Source organism: Propithecus coquereli, unplaced genomic scaffold (genome assembly GCF_000956105.1).
Source record: "Propithecus coquereli isolate 6110/MARCELLA unplaced genomic scaffold, Pcoq_1.0 Scaffold4, whole genome shotgun sequence".
Classification (NCBI taxonomy): Eukaryota; Metazoa; Chordata; class Mammalia; order Primates; family Indriidae; genus Propithecus; species Propithecus coquereli.
Genome location: NW_012149729.1, coordinates 14,178,584 through 14,200,657, shown reverse-complemented (window position 1 = coordinate 14,200,657; position 22,074 = coordinate 14,178,584). Strand labels below are relative to the sequence as shown.

The window sequence follows — 22,074 nt, the reverse complement described above, 5'->3', positions numbered from 1 at the left end:
ATCTACACAGATTATATTTGATTTTTAATTTAAAGATATTAAGGGGGGTACAAATGATTTTGATACACGGCTTGAGTCAGGGCTGTAAATGTGCCCATCACCCAAATAGTGTTCACTGTACCCCTTAGGTGAGTTTTTGTTCCTTCCCTCCTCCTGCCTCTCCCTCACCCACCGCCTTGATCTCCTAAGACTTTTACTTCCCTCTGTGCACTTGTGTGCCCATCGGTTAGTATATTTTGATTTCTACAAAGGCCATGGGGTTAACGGTCTTACACCGCAGGTGCCCGAAACACTGAGAACAAAAAATAGAGTAGGCGAAGAGGAAACTGAGTCTAGGTCACAATGCTGCATCACTGAAGAGGAAGTGCAGTAGTACAGAAGGGAAAGACCACCATATATGGAACATACGTATGTTCTAAGAACATACATATGTTCTAAGAACATACATATGTTCTAAGAACATACAAACCTTGGAAGCTCTATTCATAGTAATTCTTGAATGAAAAACACATGCAATGTCATTACAAGATATGAGCCTAAACTATATTCAACCAAGTCAATTTGTTATGTGAATAGCTGAACTCATTCACTTACCAAGCACATAATTCATATTTGTTCCTCTTATTGTAGTTTATCACCTACACGATTTTTTTACACAAACAATATAGCTACTCAGAGTGCCATAAGGGGATGTTCAGCTAACTTCTTCAAATCAGTGAGGCATCTGCCAAACTACCATTTCCTTAATCAGTTACTTTATTTTTAACAAAGAAGCAAAAGCCATGTAGATATCAGTCTTATTTTTACATTTACACCATAAATTGCATAATATGCTGCTGTTAGACAAAATGGTCAAAGAAATGAAGAATTAAAATAAATACTATGACATAAATCAATGTAAGCAGAGACCTTATCATCTCTCTTAGACAATCTTTTACCAAAGGAGTGATAAATATCAGCCATTCTCATTTATTATATAGAAGCATTTTCCGTACCATATGTAATATGCATTTTCTTATTTAATCCTCATAATAACCACATGAAGTAAGTTCTATTATTAGCCCCACATTACAAATGTGGAAAGTAAGGCTTAGAGAAGAAAAGTAACTTGCCACAGCTAATTAAAGGCAGAACAGGAAAAAAGAACCTAGGTCAGTTGGCTCTGAAGAACATGCCTTTGTGTATGAGGCAACACTGCCTCCCGTTGGTACCGCCTAGATACAGCGAGTCTATACTGCCTTCCTGAAGTCAGATTCTATAGCAAAATACAGTAACTCCATTTATAATTTCGTACTATAGGCTCTGCTTATACTAGAATATCGTCTCTTTGCCGGATTCATTCATACGTTTTTCTTCTTTCATTTCTGAGAAAGAAGTTATGAGTTACTTATTTATATTTGAGTGTTGCTATCCATTAACTAAAACGATTTTTGCAGTTCAGTTCACAGCTGGACCTGTGAACGGGCGGCTTATGGTCCGCTTTCAACATTTTTCCATAAAGGAGGACTCAACATGCTTCTTTACCTGAGGTTATGCAGTGCAGTAAGTGGCACAAAGAAAAAATGCAAAGCTTAGCTCATGGTCTCAAATTTCATTATTTATAACAGTCTTTCCATGGATCCAATTTTAATTTATGGACACTATTTTTCCTCATACATTCTCTTTTAACTGATGAAGATGAAAACAGTCTGAATACTATTTCACTGCTAGTATGATCATCAATTTTCAATGCAATTCATCAATCTACCTCAGTATTAATAAGCCTCCCACCCTGCAAAGTTAATTGATGTAGGCTGTAATTTGGTTTTCAAACTGTGCATGCTGAGCCAAACCTAAAACTTCAGCAGAAGTGTTCTACACCAGCTGTTTGTAAAACTTCAGCATTTCTTGCTAAGTGACCTCCTCAAAGGGCTATCAGGGGAGTCCTTCGATTTGACTGTCCTACATAGAAAAGGCTGAATGTAAAATTAAGGCAAAAATCTTACTGAGGATTCCTGCAATGATTAGAAATAGGGTTTAGAGAGCTCATGTCGACATACATCTGCTTCTCAAAATGAAGATTTTTTTCAAAATTGTAAACAATTAGACAACTGAAAAATGAAATTCAATTTTGAGGTGATAAAAGATTAAAATATCTATGCATTATGAATAACCTATGTTAGAGATAAAGAAGGACATGTATAATTTCAAACTTTTGTTCATTTTTCTCTTCCTGCTATTCCTTATATTCATAGAATACAATGAGGAGGAAGAGGAGAATAAGGAAGAAGGAGGGGGGATGCTGGGCAACATTTGTTAAATACGCACCACGGCCTGGACCCTGGTTAACTCTTTGAACACTTCATCTCATTTCACTTCACGGTTCCATGAGGGAAACGAGGCTTAGAAAGAAGTGGGATTTGCCCAACTCCATTTAGTGGCAGGGTCCTGATTTGAACCCTGAAGGTCTAACTCCAGAGCTCATTCTATTAAAAATAATGTTATTCCATATCACATATTTCTTAGAATAAGCATAATATATTTCTCATTGGGAATCATTTGACTTCTTATGCAGAAGCCTCCAATAACAGGTTCTTTCTATAGCTTTACGCTGCTCAACAAAGATCAGGAAGCTAATATAATAATTTATCAAACTTTACAGTTTATAGCACATGGTACAACCTGATTAGTATAATCTTATTTCATGAATAATATAATTCAACCAATCTAAAATAAAAGTATTACTTGTGGATTTTCTACTGAAACATTCTCATTAATCTGTGTAATTTCAGAAGTGTAATATGTATTAAAAATGATCATGGTTGAATTTCATAAGGACTTGTGAACATCTAAGATCTTTATCATTTCTCAGGGAATAGAAAGCAGAAATGAAATACAGAAAATTTTCTTGACCATAAATATCTTGCAAATTGACCCAGTAGAATGGTGTTTCTACCCTTTCTTTCAGCCCTGAATATTGCTCACCAGATTGTGAAATATTTTAAAAGATGATTTTTCCTATCTAGAATGATAACTCCTCCTCCTTGATCACCTCATTCAGGTTCCACTCCTTCCCCACACCATGGTGAAGGTAATGGTATATTAACACACTGCCACACTAGAAAAAAATTTTTTTTTCCTCTGGAGCCACAGTGTTTCATCATGAAAATAGAATAAAAACTTTGAAAACAAAATGAACCTCTGGAATTAAATGAAACATGTATTTTTTTATTGTTTTCTGCGTGTGAGTTATATATAACTTGAAAAATAGTTCTTGCAGCTCCCAAAGTGAAGAGATGTGTGAGTTATGTATGCTTCACGAAGCCCCGGGTTCAAAGCTAGCATGAGTTAAATAACTCACATGACAGTTGATGTGTTAAATTCTTAACCCCACATAAACATGGGGCTTTCTTTTTATGTCATCATGTTTAACTATAAAGCAGTGTGCTGCTGTGTATTTTACTTTATAGAGACTTCTATGAGTCTTTGAACAGAGAGATTCTAAGATATTTTGCCACTTACTCATTTAGATATGTCATATTATGGTCATTTAATCAATGACCATGGAGACATTCATAGTCAGTAAATAGAACTTTGGCATATTGATAAAGAATGATGTATGCATGACATCTCAAATAAAATCAAGTATCTGTAACTGTGATGATCTACACCAAACTCACTTGGGTGCCTACTTTTAATGCAGAATCTCAGAATCTCTGAGAGTGACACTTGAAAATCCATAGTGATTTTCGGCACAAGGTTTCATAATTGGCAAGTAAAGATTCAAGACCTTTTTGTCTATTGTCTACCATTTTTGTTTTAGGTTTAGTAAAAAAATTTTATTTGAGATAAACAATTACTCGAATTTATACAGAATATGCATACAATAATAGGTACATTACATTGCATTTTTCCCAAGACTGGAAATAGGATATTGCCTAAATGAGTTAGTGGTTTGTATGTAAGGGTTCTATGACATTCAAGAGGATGACCTTTTAATATGTAATAATGTAAGGCTGTGGTAAACATAACTGCTATCTGTACTTCCCACAGTTTAAAAAGGCACACCATCCATAGTCATTTCTTGGCTCTCAGAGGATGTCTGTTGGGTGTTAGATTATGTATCCTTAGGAGAAACGTCTACCAGGAATGGACAAACCTTTTGCCCACATGTTCATGAGCTCCAACTTTCATATACAATACCACATTCCATATGGAATTCAACCAAGGGTCACTCAGAAACTGCCACAAACACATAATTAATGAATTCTACATTGCCTGTGGATTTGCTTCCAAATGCCACTGAATAATACAAAGAGTCAGAATTGGCATAACAGAATCTCTAAACTGAGACAGAATTTACAGCTATTAAGCCACTCGGTCAATGAGACCCCACTATTTAAAAACAATTGGAGCCAAAACCAGGAGATTTAATACTTCAACAGTGGGTATTTCACAGCACACTATGATAATAGAGTTTCAAAAAGATTAGACTATATGCTTCTATCAAATCATTCTTTTATTATGAACCATGATGACCAACAGTTCCCAAATTCAACTCTCTAGAGTAACTCAGCAGTGCCTTCCCTGTGAAAGGTCCTTGTTTGAGCCCAACTCACTATCACCCAGTCACTCTTCAAGATGTCCCTTTAGATTGGCATTTTATTGACAGTAATGTATTGCTGCTGCTCTGTATCAAGCATGTTAATTACTTGGGTCTGGAGTTTTGAATTTTTGCCCTAAAGTGATTTTAACTGAAGAGTTGTTTTATTTTTTAAATCGGGCAAATATATAGTAAAAGAGAGGGGAAGAGAAATTAGTAAATGAAAACCCATAAGAAAATGGCAACCATAAAAATAGTGAGTTTCATATTTATCCAAAATATAAATAGAATGATCCATGTTCTTTGTGGTATTCTATTTGAAACTTCTAATGCCCTTAGACATTCCATCCCAAATTTAAAAGGCTGACACCATTCTGCCCTAATCTGCTTTGCTGGGGTCATAAAAGTCTTTATAACACATACAAAATAATTATGTTATTTGAAATTATAAATCTCATGACAAATTTTTTCTAAACTTTTATTAAAACTTTGTTACAAAGTTGCCTCTCAAAAGAACACGTGGTATTGAACAATGAGCACTCCAGCCCGAGTTGCTAAAATACTAAAATTGCTGACAATAACATGGTCTTCTTTAGGACTACAGTGTCCATCTATCATAGTGACTTCACATAGAGTTTTCATTTCTCTCATTTGTACACTCATTAGCAGTTCTTGTGTGTTCTAACAATTTTTAAATTAAATTTTAACAATCTAGACTTTGTTTCCCCCAAATATAACCACATCAAGAAAATGACAACGGTGTAATTTTATCAACTCAAAAAAACATACTGTATTAGCATTTTTGCAGATCTATAGTTAAAAACTTTACTTCTGTATCGCTATCTATTGCAATGCCAACAAGTATGCATGCACACATGTACACTTTCACACAAATACTACATTTTTTTGAACATTTTCTAACTGTTAATACTTCTTAACCAATTTAAGGATATTAAATTAAGTCTAACCACACTTACTTGCACCCAGTTTCCAATGACCTTTTTCTTCTTCTAAGACATGTCATATAATGGAGATGACAAATATTGTGGTACATTTTAAGAGTCATTTTCATAGAAATAACTGAAAAAATCTACTAGGCAAGCAAAATTCTACAACCTTTTATGATAATCAGAGTCAAATGCTGTTCAAGTAGTTTTGTTTTGTTCCACCACTCCTTCTGCTCCCACATCTCTACCTCTAAACTAGGTTTAAATTATAACAAATTCTAATCAGTTATCATCACAATGATGACTACTCTAAATTTGGTAGTGATTAACATTTAGTTAACATTTGTATGGTGCAGAACAAAGAACTTTTTTTCTACTAAGAACTTTTAATGCATTATTTTATTTAACTTTCAAAACATCCCTATGTGGCAGGTACTATTATCACTCACCTTTAAGTAGAGTAAACAATTACATGGTAGATGTAGAGAAAGAACTAGAGTCCATGTTCAATCCCTTACTCACTAGGTGTTCTACGGAACACCATTCTGAGAGTGCCAGAGAGCAAGAGAGAAATAAAGCATTTGCATTTGCTATTTAAGAAATATTGGTGTGAACTGTGGAACAAAGTGGGAACCCTGAAAAGTGATTCTCCTGTAATAAGTGTTCTGGGAAAAAAGCTACATTTTCATATTCACTTCTCCAACATACCACCCCTCGTATCTCTGGGTGGGGGCCTATTTTCAGGCAACTTTTTCAAAAGCCAAAGTTGCTATAGAAATGACCCCTATTGTTGAAGAACTCCTTCTCTCCTTTATTCATGCATGCACATACATGCCTTTACTTTTCATATCTTGAGCCAGTTTTGCAGAGTTGGAAATGATAAAAGCCATACAATTTTCCTTCTCCTACTTCTTCTGTGTCCCATTTTTCCATAAATGTTTAGTTCTGTAATCCACAGCTCATTATTATTGTAGAGAATGAAACAATTTCTTTTCTCATCTGCTTTAGATTGACCAAACTCTACCTTCTGTTCTAGAAATGTTCTCACTCCTGTTGCTAGTGCTCCATGCATATATATTTTGAATACTCTTATGCTGTCAGTTTAGTAACCAATACCACTACTTCTAGTGATGCTGATATCAATCTTAAAAAAGAATGAGGGGGATATTATATGTGAAACTACTTAGTATGGTTGCCAGCAATAGTGTTAAATAGTGCTAAATAATAGAAAAGCCTTATCACTAATCCTCCTACCTAGTCTTTTTGATTGTTGACATTTTGGAATAAATGCTAAAGAAAGACTTTTAAATGTAGGGAAAGGAAGGTTGCTAGTAGGGAAGGAAAATGTGAGGACTTGCCAAGGGGCCACCAGGAGAGGAGATATTAATCTATTTCCAGTAAACTGTAAGCTGCACTTCTTATCAAATTAAAAACATGCATACAGACCAGGCACAGTGGCTCATGCCTGTAATCCCAACACTTTGGGAGGCCCAGGAAGGAGAACTGCTTGGGGCCAGGAGTTTGAGACCAGCCTGAGTGACATGGTAAGGCCCTGTCTCTACAAAAAAAAAAAAATTTAAATTAGCCAGGCATGGTAACATGAACCTATAGCCCCAGCTACTGGGGAGGCTGAGGTGGGAGGATCATTTGAGCACAGGAGTTTGAGTTTGCAGAGATATGATCATGCCACTGTATTCCAGCCTGGGAGACAAAGCAAGACCCTGTTTCTTAAAAAAAAAAAAAAAAAAAATACATGCAGACGGGCTCTCATTCCATTAGAAGCGGGGACAAAATCTATTCAGAGGGTAATGGCTTCTGGAACAGTGGAGAAGAGAGAGAAGGGAATAGTTTCATACAGAAGAGAGGAGGAAAAATAAAAGCAAAGGATGCGGAGTTGAAGATATAATAGCTATTAGAGTGAATTGGGTCTAAAATGTAGGTCCACTTGCCACAACACGGAGAGCAGAGAGAGGCATGACCATAGACTTTCAGAAGCTTCCAGTCCAGAGCTGTTTCTATTTCCACAGCAAAGGTCTGACACAAAAAATTTATTCTTATCTCTGTAGATTGCAAATATGTGTTTCCAAATAAAATAATCAAAAAACTTTTTAAAGTGCCCTTTAAAAATTAGATTCTTCTCTGTGAAATAAACTAAAGAATTTGACTGTCGATAGGCTGAAAAATTACAAAATAGATGTCAAATAATCTTCATTTTGCAACAACAATCTTCTATGAAGCTGACATCTAGTTATTCCAGTTAACATCATGTATAAAACTCAGAAATTCAGATAATGCAGCCAAAGAATGGAATACTAATTCATGACAGCATGTTGCATAGAGAACAAAACACCATAGAAGTATATAAATTGGCCAAATGAGGCTGCATATGTTACCATCTTCCATGACAACAGAAACTTATTGATTGACAATTTACATCTGGTTTACTCTCTTATTCTGCAAATCACAAAAATGGGTTGCTGTAGCAACTGCCACAGGCTTTTTATTTATTTAGCTTACTGGGGGAAAAAACACCCTTAGAGTACCTTCTACGATACAAATACAGCATGTATTTTTATTGTTCCTCCTGCCTCAAAAGAACAAATCTCCTGACAGTAGGTCTATTTTCTCATAGCTTTAAAAATGGGTTTGCTTTCTGTTGTTTCCATTTATATTACATACTACCAATTTATGCAAATGGAGAAAAGGAAAAAAAAATCCACACAAATACGAAAGAGATAGATACAGATTGCCTAAGTCACATGAATATGACAGGCTATAGTCTTCTATAGCATCCCCACTTTTATCATTGACAGCTCTTTTTGCCAATTTAACTCCACTGATGCAGGTATCAAATCCCGGTAATACGCTACAACTCAATTCTTAACGTACCAGTAAGGGCAAGCTTATTTTTCTGGACCAGAAACAAGAGAAAGTACAAATAAGTTAACTTTCTTGGAAACCTATTCTTAATCTCACAGTAACACATACCATAATCTGTTCACAATGATGCTGCTCAGGACCTTAGAACACACAAAATCAACACGGGTGTACACTGGAGCAGGCAAATTAACACCTCCATGCTAAACAAAATGGGAAGAATCCTCATCCTTTACTTACTTCTCTGTTGGGACCTAAAAGAAAAGCAGCAAAGTATTTGGAACATTTAAGGCCCTGAATATGGACCAATAAAAACTCAAGTCACTGTTCTCCTTATTCAATGGCAAGTCTGACAATTTTCAAACTCTCCAGGTATTGGTCTGATGTGGGAAGGTCAATTTTTCTAAAAGAACTCAATTATCAGTCCTCAAAATAATGTAAGTCTCTTCTCTCTAAAAGCTCACTAATTTTGAGAAATCTAAGAAAAACAGTTCACTTAAAAAACAAATAGAAAAACAGATATATCTTCCACCATCACCACTTGCTGCCATGTGGAACCTTCTCACCACTCTAAGCTTGAGTGAAGGGCTCACTATTTTGGAGGAGACAATCAAATAGGGCAAGGTTTGGTAAAATATGGCTACTAAAAGATACCAGGGATTTATCATATAAATAACAATAAGATAACAGGAATTAAAGTCTCAGTGTGTGAAAATACAAAGTCTCAAGGATGCGGATAAAAACTGCCCTTACCGATCTTGGAGGGAAAAGGGCCTGACTGTACACTGTGTTAGTCTTGTGCTACTCCATTTAATCATACCAAAGAAATGGAATCAACATACAAACTCTTTTTTTCACTGTTCCTTGGGCAACAATAGAGAACAATCAGTTTAAAAATAATTGGAGAAATTTGTGTTTTGTTAGAAGAGTAAAGAAAAACATTCACTCAACAGTACCACATAGAATCATTTGCTTAATAGCATTTCTAATATGTTATGCATTTATTCAATCTACTTCTTTCTATATTAAAATGCAAAAACAATTACTCTGGATGTAAGTCCTAGAAAACAATCAAAGTTTCTATTAAATCAGAGAGGAGACAGTTAAGCTGCAATGTGATTTGCAGATGCTCAGGAATAGACAATGCTCAGAATATCTCTCACTAGAATGTGAAAAAGAATCATGGTAGATATTCAGAAATCCCCTTCCTTCCCCTCTCTGTCTTCTCTTCCCTTCTCCCTTCCATCCTTCCTCTCCCTTCTCTTCCTTTCTTTTTAGACACACTTTGAAGAAGAGATTTAAAGTCTAATAATTTAAATGATGTAGACATGTAAAATTGCACCATGTAAATTCCAGCCCTAGAGCAGGTAGAAACCTCCTTTCAACATTGCATTGCAAATAATTTACATTCAGCTGATCAGTCACAGGGAAATATGGACAGCTTCAACCTCCTAGCTCCTTTGTCTCAAAAAAAAAAAAAAAAAAGAAAAAAAAATTCTGGGTAGCTGTTTGAATACTTACATTAAAGCCATTTTGTTCATTAAAAACTCAAAGTAAACATTTTGAGGAAAAGGCAATGGATTATGAAGCAATGAATAAAAAAATTCTGTGCATATATAACAAGCATTTTGTATTTTACTTCATCTGAATGGAATTTTAAAATTTGCATGCTTTAATTGGGGAGCTGTTGAATAATAATCTCAAATATGAGATTCAATAAATGTGTTGCATGCTCTGATTAAATGTCAAGGCCACGGATTTGTTATTTTAGATCTAGTGAGCAATAACTTTGTTGGATAATAATGAACTCCCAAAGATTTATTTGAAACACTCAGCTGTCCATTTCAAAGCTCTGAGTCATAATATATTTCCAATTCTACAGATAATATTATAGAATTTAGCAGCATACAAAGTTTAAATTTTCGAGTAAATTTTACTAGTTTTGTATGTGTTGCATGGAATGAGTTCCTCTGCTGAAATTTGGAACCAAAAATATTTTCTCAATCTTAACACAGAGCAGATATTGCTTTGATTTGCATCAACTTTTTTCCTTAACAGAGTATGAATTATGAATATGAATTTCTTTATAACATTGGTGTTTTCCTACCTTAAAGTATACTGTCTTCTGTAAGTATCACTTTCTAGTACATATTCTTAACTCCAATCTAGACTTACTAAGGCTGCAGCTTCATATTGTTGCGGTAATAATTATTTTCCACTATCAGCTGAGAACAAGCACAGTCTGGGCTCCAGGCACAACCAATTTTCTAGCAGTGGTCCCCAACCTTTTTAGCACCAGAGACTGGTTTCACGGAAGATAGTTTTTGCACTGAAGGGGGAGTGGGAGAGGTAGGGTTAGGCATTGATGGAGCGATGGGGAGTGGCTGCCAGTACAGATGAAGCTTTGCTGGCTCACCCGCAATCATCTCCTGCTGTGCAGCCCCCCACTCCCACCCCCGTTCTGAAGTTTCATGGAAGACAATGCTTCCAAAGACTGGGTTTGGGGCTGGGGAGCATTGGAGCTCTGCGGCCCTTTAGCAGACTGGTACTGGGGTTTGGGGCCCACAGTTAGAGAACTTTTCTCAACGCTTAACACTCAGTTACCTTAAAGTTTATTATTACCCTTTTTGTTGTTGCTATTACATTTTACATTAACTTTAAATGTCTGTGGAACTTCCAGACATTAAGAACATATTATAACCTAATTTACATTGCTTCCTCTGTTCTCCAAGCAGAAATGCCAGAAATGCTTAAAAAAACTGTATACGTTACACCCTCACCACACTATGCTATTATATAATTTATAAAAATCAATTGAAAACCACATCTTAAGTGAAAAGATATACAAATAAAAATATACTATCTCCATTAGTTTCCTCACAACAGATTTATTCAGGATATTACGAGGGTAGATATTAGATTGGAAGTAGTTTTATAATTCTTTTTAAACAATCTATGTAATTATACCCTTTTAAACATGCTAGTGTTTTCAAGTGAGTTTTGTTACAGTTTTGTAGTCTCCTGAATTCAAAAAAATAAATGAATACACACACATTTATTTCTCCATTTGCCAAGCTTATATCCTCACTCATAGTTCACCTGCAGAAACTGTGTCAGTAAACTCAGCATTCATCAGCAAAACCAGGGTCACAAATGAGTATCTTGTACAGCAAATTTTTTTTAAAAAAATTTATTATGATATTATAGGAATTTATGTTAAAAACAACTGATATTCATCCATTCATTCAGTAGATATTTATTGAACTACAATTCCAGGCACTATTCTAGCTAAGCATTGGAGATACAGTTGTGAACAAAACAGGAAACTACTCTAATAAAGCTAACATTCTAGTGGAAGTGATGGGAAGCAGGCAATAAATAAAAAGGAAATAATCTGTGGTAGTCGTAAATGCTATATAAGGAAAACATCATGGTGGGAGTGACTCAAGGGGGGCACGTTAGGTAAAGTGGTCCATAAATAAGGTATTACCGGGTAGAAGACTTAAAAAACAAATTAAAGAACAAACATCAAAAATATCTAAAACAATTTTAGTACAATTTAACAAGTTCATTGTCAGCTATCTGATAAACCATTAACTTTTCTTCCTTAATTAAGTTTTTTCCATGTCAGACAGGTAATGTGCTGCCATCATAACAAGGTTTGAGGGAGGCATATCTCACACTTGAGTGTGAAAACTCAATCATCATGCCTATGAACTACAAAAGGATTTTAATTAAGTTTTGAAGGAAAGCATCATTTCATTTCATTGTGCAAAGAAGAGACTCAGCATTGTGTATACTTTTTAGGGCTAGACTTGAAGGCATTTCATTAACAACTAGTAAGGGGACAATCAAGTACCTATGCATCTGTAACACAAAGCTTTATGCAGCACAGACTAACAGAAAGATGACTGATAATGGAGCTGTCACTTAGGACCCCTTTCAATTTTGATCGACTCATTAAATCTCTCTGAGCCTCACTTTATCACCTGTACAGTGGGCATAATTGCACATGCTGACAGGATTACTGTGGGAATCAAATAAGACCATGTATGAAAACTGAGTTGAATTTTTGCAATGTAGCTCATTATGACTGTGACTACTGTTGTTTTTGTTGCTGTTGTTATACGACAGAAAACTGAAGTTAATGGAAATGACAAGGATCTTAAAGATTCTTTAGGATCTGAACTACAGTAAAATAAGCAAGGACAAGTAAACCAAACAGGACTCTATCTGTCCATGGATATTGAAATTAAGTCTGCATCAGAGAAAACGATATTCTTTTTCTAATCTATGTTTTGTCATACTATGGATGGGAATCAGTCATTAAAGAAAATCTCGAAACTAATATTTTTCAACTCCATATTTTTCATTATCCTGACACATTTTAATTATTCTTCTGATATATTTAGGATAATTTTTTTCACTGAAACAATACCTTACCTTCCAAGAAAACCTCAACGACACTAGGAATGATTACAAAGATAGACTCTATCTTATTAACCAATATAGTGCATTATAATTAACAGAAATCATGAAAAAAGTTGTGTTCTATTTTCAGTTTGGATCTTGAGCTTGAAATCTATAGTGGTTTAATATAAACATTACTACATGGCTATCTTAAATAAAATCTATAAAATGTAAATATAATATGAAAATATTATATAAGTATAGAATACAAACTTTTAAGCTTCAAAGAAAGTTTCTCGATAATATAAAATTAATGTGGAATAATTCTTGACTGAGCAATGTGAAATATTCCTACAACAGACATTAATGATAAATTAAGTAACTTTACTTCATAAAGTAATTTTGTTTTGGCACACTGGAACAAAGTTAAGTGAATGTCCCATATCAAATTTAAAGGATTCCAGATCTTGAATCATACAACTGTGAAGGGAAAAATTATTCTCATAACTCAGATCCGATAATCAAACACTGTTCATTTTATCCATAATAATGTATTAAATCCTACCCCATGAAACTGCTATGACATAATGTAAAACCATTTGCTTTTCTTAGCCTAAACTGGTACTCTGAAATATAATCCTAAATTATCCAGAGAAAGTTTATCTACGAAAAAATTCTTCCAAACAGATGATTTGTCACTTAGTTTTCACTTAATCCACATAGGAGATGACTACCAGGCTTCTATGGGTAAAGGAAATGCAAATTTACAACGTTGTGTTGAAAGAATCTTTTTTCTCCATTAGGATTTAGAACTCCCTTTGATCCTCCAGCCTTGTGCAACCTTGAAAAAGGATGTTTAAATAGGCATGTTGCCCACGCTCCTCATGAAGTTACCTGTTGTAAAAGAAGTAATGCTAGCAAGGGCCTATATTGCCCACTGACACAAAATTAAAATTTGATAGGCATCACAATTATGCTGCTTTTCATTCCAAAAAAATGACCCTTTAGTATTTTTACTTCCCCTCTTAACTCTATTCAACACTTATAAGGCAAAACATATTTCCTTTTTTTATGCCACTGCTTTTAGGGATCTCATATTCCCCAAATGTTCATAACCCAGATGTAGTCTATTCCTTAAATGGTACGGTGGTCAAGTATCATTGGAAACATAGTAAAGCAGAATTCACCATACAGCCCATTATGAGCAGGTATAATGCGAATCAATCCATGTCCCTCTGTGTCAATAGTAATTTAAAATAAATTCAAGGGGGTTTTATGCAAGCAAATCTTGCAAGGTCATCTACATAAGGCAATCCTACATAATTAACTCCAAGCAAAGGTCTATTGTGAGGCTCTTATTAAGTGGCTGTAAGTTAGCTGACAGGAAGAAAGGAAACTCAACTTGCAATATGACGTCTTTTATTTCCACACATGAAATAAATAATAAAGCTCCACTGACCTGTCATGCAACAAGAACTAACTTTGCCCCTTCAGACTTCTTCAGAGTGCCACCAGGTCATTACACATTAACCATTTAACACAAGTGTTAGGGAAAGAACCCACGATCTGTATGGTAATGAATTTGTACTCACAGAAAGATGCACAAACATGCACATAGACGTAAAAACTGCCTAAACGTCTTGTTAAAAAGATGACTTTTGAGACTCAAAGCCATAATTCAGAAAGCCTTTTGCAAGCTTTCAATGGAATTTTTGTTGTTATTCTATTTTAAAATCTTTCTTGTAGTCTCTGGACACAAATACAGCAATGTTTCTCTAAGCAGACTGTCAAAAGAGCGTATAAGGGGGAAACCAAAGAGCATGAGGGAAGTTTGGTATATTTTGAAATGAAAATCGGCAAACAATTTCATGCTTGTTATAAGGAACTAACAATACAGACCACATCTGTATTATCAGCTCCCTTAGGCATAGTTAATAGGAAAGCATCATCCATCACTGAACCCATGGCGGGCATGGGCTCACCCATGGCACAACTGAAAATGTGGTGCTATAATTTATTCTCTTGTTTATTGCCTTTGGAGAAGTTCTTTGACCATAGGAGCTCATTTTATTTCACTTCCTTTCAAAACATGTTTTATCTTCCCAATTCTTGGTAAAAATATATAACACTGATATTCACGCTGTTTAACAGCAATGAGAAACAGTATTTTATTTTATGCAGAACAGAAACTAAACTACCTGGAGACCCTCTACTCTGAGTTCCTGACAGAGGAATGTTCTTACCTGAAATATAATTTTGAGATTTCTGTAATAGTATTATAGCTAAAATATTCTTCATTTTCTATTCATAGTACATCATTGGACACTTGTCCAGAGGCTTCCTTATCTTCTTTACAAACCAATGACTTTCTGTTCTGCCAAACTGAGTTAATCAAGGAGTACGAATGGGATGAAAACCTTTTGGCTGTCATCCTTTTACAGCATATCTCTGTGTTGAAAACCATCTCTCCTGAGATTGGTATAAAAGCCTTTACTTGTGGCAATCAATATAGAACAAACTTTTGGGGGTGGCGCATGTGCCTTTCATGTCCTCCCGTGCATAAGACTCTAGGGAGATCATAAAGCATAGGGCAACATAGACGTGTCTGCCCACAGAATCAATTCAAGCTGGGATCACTGTGTTTATTTCTTTTCTTCTAACTATACCAGGGAGATGGGCAGTCTTCAGGTGTGACTTAAAGAATGGAGACTTCAAAGACTTAGGATATCTGGCTGTCTTCCAACGAAGAAGAAAATGATTTACAATTGCTTGAATTATCTGGATAATTACTCCAAACTGTTTTCATCTGAAATGTAGGATAATTGAAAGTGGTTTTATATGAGACATGCATTTCCAAACCATTGTATTACCAGGCATAATATGAGACTTTCTCCTGTCATTCAATTACGGGAATTTGCCAGAGAAACTATCTCCAAATATAGCTGGAAATTCCTTCAAAGATAAAAGGATGGATCATTTATAAATCATCTCACTGCACTAGCTTCTGAAATACACTGGAATTGGATGACAAGAATGAGCTTTTAGAGGTCAAAAATGTCAAGGGAATAAATGAAGCATATTTGGGGAGGCTTTTCCTCTTAACACATGTGAAATTGTTAAAATACAAATTAACTCCTAATTAAATGAACCACCCAAAGCAACTATTGATAGGAATAAAAACTGGAAGAAAATGGGAAACTTTAGTGCATAAATTTAGTCAACTTTATCCAGTATTTTCTTGAACAGAAATAAAGTATCTCAGTATGTATATGTATACACGTGTACACATACATACATTTTGCCAAAAGAACAATCATTTCTCTGACAAATGTATATAAATTATTCCTACGTACAAGAAAATCTCCAAATTTTCCATGAGTGTATATAGGTCCTAGGAATCATTTCATAGACTACTCTTATCCTAGTGAAATTAGCACCCTACCTATCTCTATGCCCTAGTCTGACACATGCAAAACATGTGAATAAACATGATGAAAACCTGATAATACAATGAAATCTCTGTGTAAATTCTGTCCATATTTATCAAGTACTTTATATTATGTCTGCACAAAGAAATATATTGAAATAGTTTTGGCAGTATTTAAGGTTATTACAAAAAGTATGTAATCATAGAGCCCAAAGGTAACTTTCATTTTAGAAATAAAGTCACTAAAGGGGATGAGGGCTCCTCCTAACTCCTCTGAGTGCATACTTTCACAGTAACCTTACTGCACATGTGTTGGTATTTAACAGTTTAACAGAGGGGCATCACCCAAATGGAGATCTACATTTTAATTATAACATGAAGCAACTTTGCCATCACTCTGCTTCCCAATTTGGAAAACAAGATGATTACACTTCGATGTAAGATGAGTGAATGTTAAGGATAATGTGTAAATAAGTGTTTTTCCTCCAGAGAGGCCTACACCTGGGACTATACAAATGACAAATAACAAGGTGATGATAAAAGGGAAGTTGAAACAGCAAACAAGGCAATCAAAATCCATTGGCTCTCAGAGAATATTGAGTAAAGTACTGTTATGCCATACTGTAAATTAGAGTTCTCCAACACACGAAGTGATGTTCATAGAAGAAAATAAGCATAAAGAGACAAGTTATGGCTTAACAATATCATTTGTTTTGCTAATCATGTGCAAAAATCAACTTCACATATAATGCTATTAATAAAGTACTCAGTTGAGCAATAACTGTAATTAAAAATTAATACAAATCAGAACTCTTTTCATAATGAGAAATGACAGTATCATGACAAGCAGGTAATTTATGACTACACAGAAATTGCTACATCAACATGAAACACTTTTGGGATTCAGATTTCATTCCCCACTGTTTAAAAGAAAATTCTAAAAGAGAAATTTCTATATTGCAAAGTATCCTTTCTGAATTGGAGCTATGCTATAACTATTAATAGCTTCCAAAAATCTGATGTATTGGAATCAATTGTAATTATTTGGAATCATTCTTTAAAGAAAATTATCCCTGTATAGAACAAGCCTCAAATTCTGAAAACAGTAAAAGAATGAAGATTAAAAGTTCAAGATTCACTCAAAATCTGGCCAAAGCGTATTTTGAGACTTGGGAGAGGAAAGAATTGTGCTAAGTTACTACTGGCTTCTCTAAAAGAACTTTACTACAAGGCCTACATTTTAATCTAAAGGAGTCATCTGAGCCTAGTTTCATGAGGAATGGAAATACATGATTTGTTTATGATCTACATTAATGTTCTCTGTGTTAAAATACAAGGTTTTGACTGTGACAAGGAAACAAAGTGATATCAAGCCCCCCCTTTTAAAAATCTATAGCTATTCCTATAATAATAATGAAAGAATCTTTGACAGTTTGAGAATGTCAAACTATCAGAATCCAGTCTAAAGTCACTCTAAAAGATAGCATCCATTAAAGAAAAGGGTATAAAAGCCATACATTCTACTACACAAATTCTGTACAATAATGGAAAAAAAATTTGTGATAAACAGAATTCTTTATAATGGCAACTACATAAGAAATCTTTGGGATTTGATAGAACATTAATAATCAATTTGAAAACAATGAAAATTTTGTCCAAACCCCACATTTTGTGGGAAACTAAGACTCAGAGAGCAAAGTGATTTGGCTGAATCACCACAGCAAAACTAGGCCTAGAAAACAATTTTTCTTCTTTTATTCCTCCCACAACACTCAACTGCCTTATAAATTTCATCTGAGTAAAATTTCACTATCAGAGGAAGAAAAACACTCAACAATAACAACAAAAAAGGCAGCACACCCATACAGTTGGAGGAAACACCTTTCTAAAAAGAATACCAAGATGAATGGTGCTTTTTAATACACATTTGAGAAGAAGTAGAACTTAGTGCTTCAGACTGGGCTTTCGAGGCAAAATGATGGGATTTGAATCCATGTCTGAATTTAGATCAAGTGATCTAATCCAGACAATTTATCTTCCTAGTGGTTAGTTTACCTTAATTTGATGACTAAAGTAACTCTCTACTTCATTTACTACTATGTAGACACAAGCATACACAGAAATAATAGCAGGTAATTAATTTGATAGCCTTTAAAAGCCCCATAATGACTAAAATCCACTGGCCCTAATTTGTTAATGGCACAGTACTAGAGTATTGAATATAAACTTGTGATCAATTAAAGAACACAAAGGTTAAGATCAGATGAGTTTTCCCACATCCAGTTGTTAGACATCTTTTAAAAAATCTTTCATGTTCACAGAATAGTATAAATCTAGAAAATGAAAGAATCTTACATTTAGATCATGCAACCCAATTCTAAATTTTAAAGATTGATAACCGGAGGCACAGGAAAGTGAAGTATCTTGTCCAAAATTACAAAATCATCTAGTAAACCTGGTCCATGTTTCTTAATGCAAAGCAAAATTTCTTTCCCTATATCACTCTGATTACAAGATCCATGTTTTAATGATAACATTCATTAAACTATTCTAAATAATTACCAATTACTACTATCTACTTCCTGAAAGTTGACATACATATTCAAATAATTAGATTTGAAAAACTGGAAAATAAATACTTCCCAAGGAAAAAGAGAACAGTCTTTTATGGGAAAGTAATTTAGTATAACTCAACAATACCTTTGGGATATGGAACCTTCAATTAGAATTGAAGAAAGACTTGAGTCTTACAAGGGAATATAAAGCCAGATAATGGGAGAATGGAATTTAAGTTCTTTATACAAATGAACTTAGCTAGCAATTTGCTAAAGAAGAAAAGGAAAAACTGGGTTTTTACGTAGCCATGGCAATTTTCTAATGTCACCAATTTTTTAACGTAAGTATCAAAATGTTTCTCTTCTGCAGACTCTGTAGTCTTTGTAATACATATAATGAGGTACACAGAAGAAGGCACACTTTGTTCTTAAGCTTTAGCATTGTGAAATCTCATCTAAAAAATAGTGGATTTTATATATTTTTATCCACGAGTTTCCCCACTATACTCTAGTTGATTTTTTATAAGCATTACAAAAGACCATAGAACATTCATGTTGCTCCTTTTAGAGGACAGAACTAAGCATTCCTTCCTTTGTGCATTCACAAAGCACTGCTCACAGTTTTATTGTAAATCAAATCTACTGTGCAGCATTCTGCTTAACTATTTCCTACATTGATAACTGAGAAGTTGGTGAGCAGATATTGTATCTTATTGTCTACTTTCCAGTGTCTAAAACGGTGCCTGCCAAAAAGTAGGTGTTCAATCACTGTTTCATATATGATGAAAAGCAGATGAGGCTAAAGAATGAAGACCTCTTTACTAAGAGCAGCTTTTTCCATAAAAGATTTCACACACTATTATATCTAGGGAAAAAAACGGTATTTTTAGATTAAATAAATCTGATTATGAGTGTCCACAAGTATTAAAAATGTAATAAAATATGATAATTCTTAAAATTGTTTTCTTTTAATGGCCTAAACTGGGTTCTAATCCCAACCATCATTTATTAGCTGTGTCATCTCAGGCAGATGGGTCTCAATACCTTACATTAAAAAACAGGGATTAAAGCACCTCGTAAACCTATCTCTCACAAGGTCATTGTTAACATGGAATAAATAATGAATAAGGATGGACTTTGAAAACTAAAAAGCACTAAAGAGATATTATTATGACTGACTGACTAGCTTGCAAAGAAAGCATGCCAAGTAGTCTATTAGTGAAAGCATCATAATCATTTCCACAGATATAAGAAAAAATCAATATTATAACAAAGAAAGACTAGATTTCTATATTCTCTATTGTGTTTCCCATACTATTTCTTCCTACAGACCAGGTAAAACAAAATTTTAATTGTTCACTACAAGAATTCTAATTTTAAAAAACTTCCAGAATGTTTCATCTTTAATATTGCTGATCCTATAGTTAACTTAAAGGAGGATATAGACGCCTCTTTGCTCTGCTAGAGAAAGTAGACCTAACTGATTTATTGGCAGAACTTAGGTTTTCTCTGTTCTCAGCTGAGTGATTTATGGAAACATATAGAAATGTATTTTGCACTTTGCGCCCAGGCTTTTTCTTCATTTGGGACATAAAGAAGCAATGAATTCTTATTTTATTTTTATTCAGGGGGACCTCTTATATGCTCCCATATGAGTTCTCAAATGGAACTATAACCATCTGTTTACTTATGTTTGTCCCTCCAGACTGAAAGTTTATCAAAGGAAGTAACTGTATCTAACTCATCTTTATTTCCTCTAGCTATTAATCCAATAACTGGCGCATAGAAGGTGTTCAATAAATGCTGACTGAATAAATTAAAGAATAAGCCACAGATATAATAGTAGCTTGACTTTTCTTTTAAAGTCTAATGTTCCTTTGTATTATCCTCAAATCTAATCTTTAGATTTTAGTAACACAAGTAACACAAATTGTGTGTAAGTAAATGGACCTATGAAAGTTAAAGCAGCTAAACTTACTGAAGGTAGGAAATTAAACAGATTGAATTGCTTGAATTATATGTAAAAAGATGCATATATAATTTTATTAATCAATAAAATTCACTTATTGGTTCATTGAAAACATTTCTTGAGCATCTACTACATTCTGATTACCATGCTCAAGAACTGGGGATGAGAAATTATACAGGCTTGATTCTTTCAAGGAGGTCAGTGCTTCGTTAAGGAACAAATAGAGTAAATACTCTGATAGTGGTGTGTACTAGGGCCATGGGACCACTGTGGAGTGTGGAGAGGCAGCTAAGTACATCTGGAGGGAGGAATTACACAAAAGACTACCTAGGAGGGAGATGCTTGAACTGAGGTTTGAAAAAGCAGTAAAAGTTAATTTAAAAAAAAGAAAGAGGCATTCCAGGCAGTGACCAGGGTGAGGCAACTATAGATCTACCAATAGAGAGAAAGTTGCATGCAGGAAAAAAAGCAGAAAATGAGGATAAACACAGGAAAAAATGGATACCAGATTATGGAGGGGTCTATGGGCTAAGAAGGATTTATCAGGCATCTTCGTTGAAAAAAATCACTGTGTCAGAGTCTTTCCTCCAGGGGTTTAGAATCCACTTAAAACAGATTTGAAGTAATAGCTGAAATGTTCAACAAAAAACCCAAAACTTTATTTCAGCATAAAGTAATGAAAAAATAGCAAAGACACTTTAATTCAAGATAACTTATCTGAACCTCATGATTCAGTTTTCAGATAAAAATCACATCTCTGAAAACAAAAAGTAAGAGGCATAACAGGTAAGACTTTGAACTGTAAATGATTTACAATGTTGAAAAAGAACTTTTTTTACTTAAAAAAATGAATGTTTCTGTCTCTCTGTAGAGACTACATCACCAAATATATTTACCATATCTCTGTTAGTGAAAAGCCCACCTTATCTTAGACTCAGTCAACAGTGTCATTATGAATATCAGTATTGGGCAGCAGTGAAAGGAGGACAATATTCACAGACTGATTATTCACTAGAACATCATTGCTGGTAGGCAAAAGGCCCCAGAATGAAGGGGATAGCTGTTCTCCGCCTCTCCCATACATTTGAAGGGAAAAGCTCACCAGCAGTCCAGCTGAATGATATACATCCCTAAAAGGAGCATGATATTTTAAAACAGCATATATCAAAATTGCAACTTTGTTTTGGAATTGCTTATTTGTCTGTGATAAAGACATCAGCATTCACTTAAAAGAAAAATATTTAAGTGTCTGGTTTACTGATATAATAAAGTTTTTTTTTTCAGTTAGTAAGGAATGTAAATTATTA

General features: G+C 34.4%; 1 protein-coding gene across 1 annotated transcript in view; it reads right to left on the bottom strand.

The window, feature by feature from the left end:
- Positions 1 to 22,074, bottom strand: part of IMMP2L (IMP2 inner mitochondrial membrane peptidase-like (S. cerevisiae)) — a 1,121,063-nt gene that overhangs the window by 464,406 nt on the left and 634,583 nt on the right. The window lies entirely within an intron of this gene.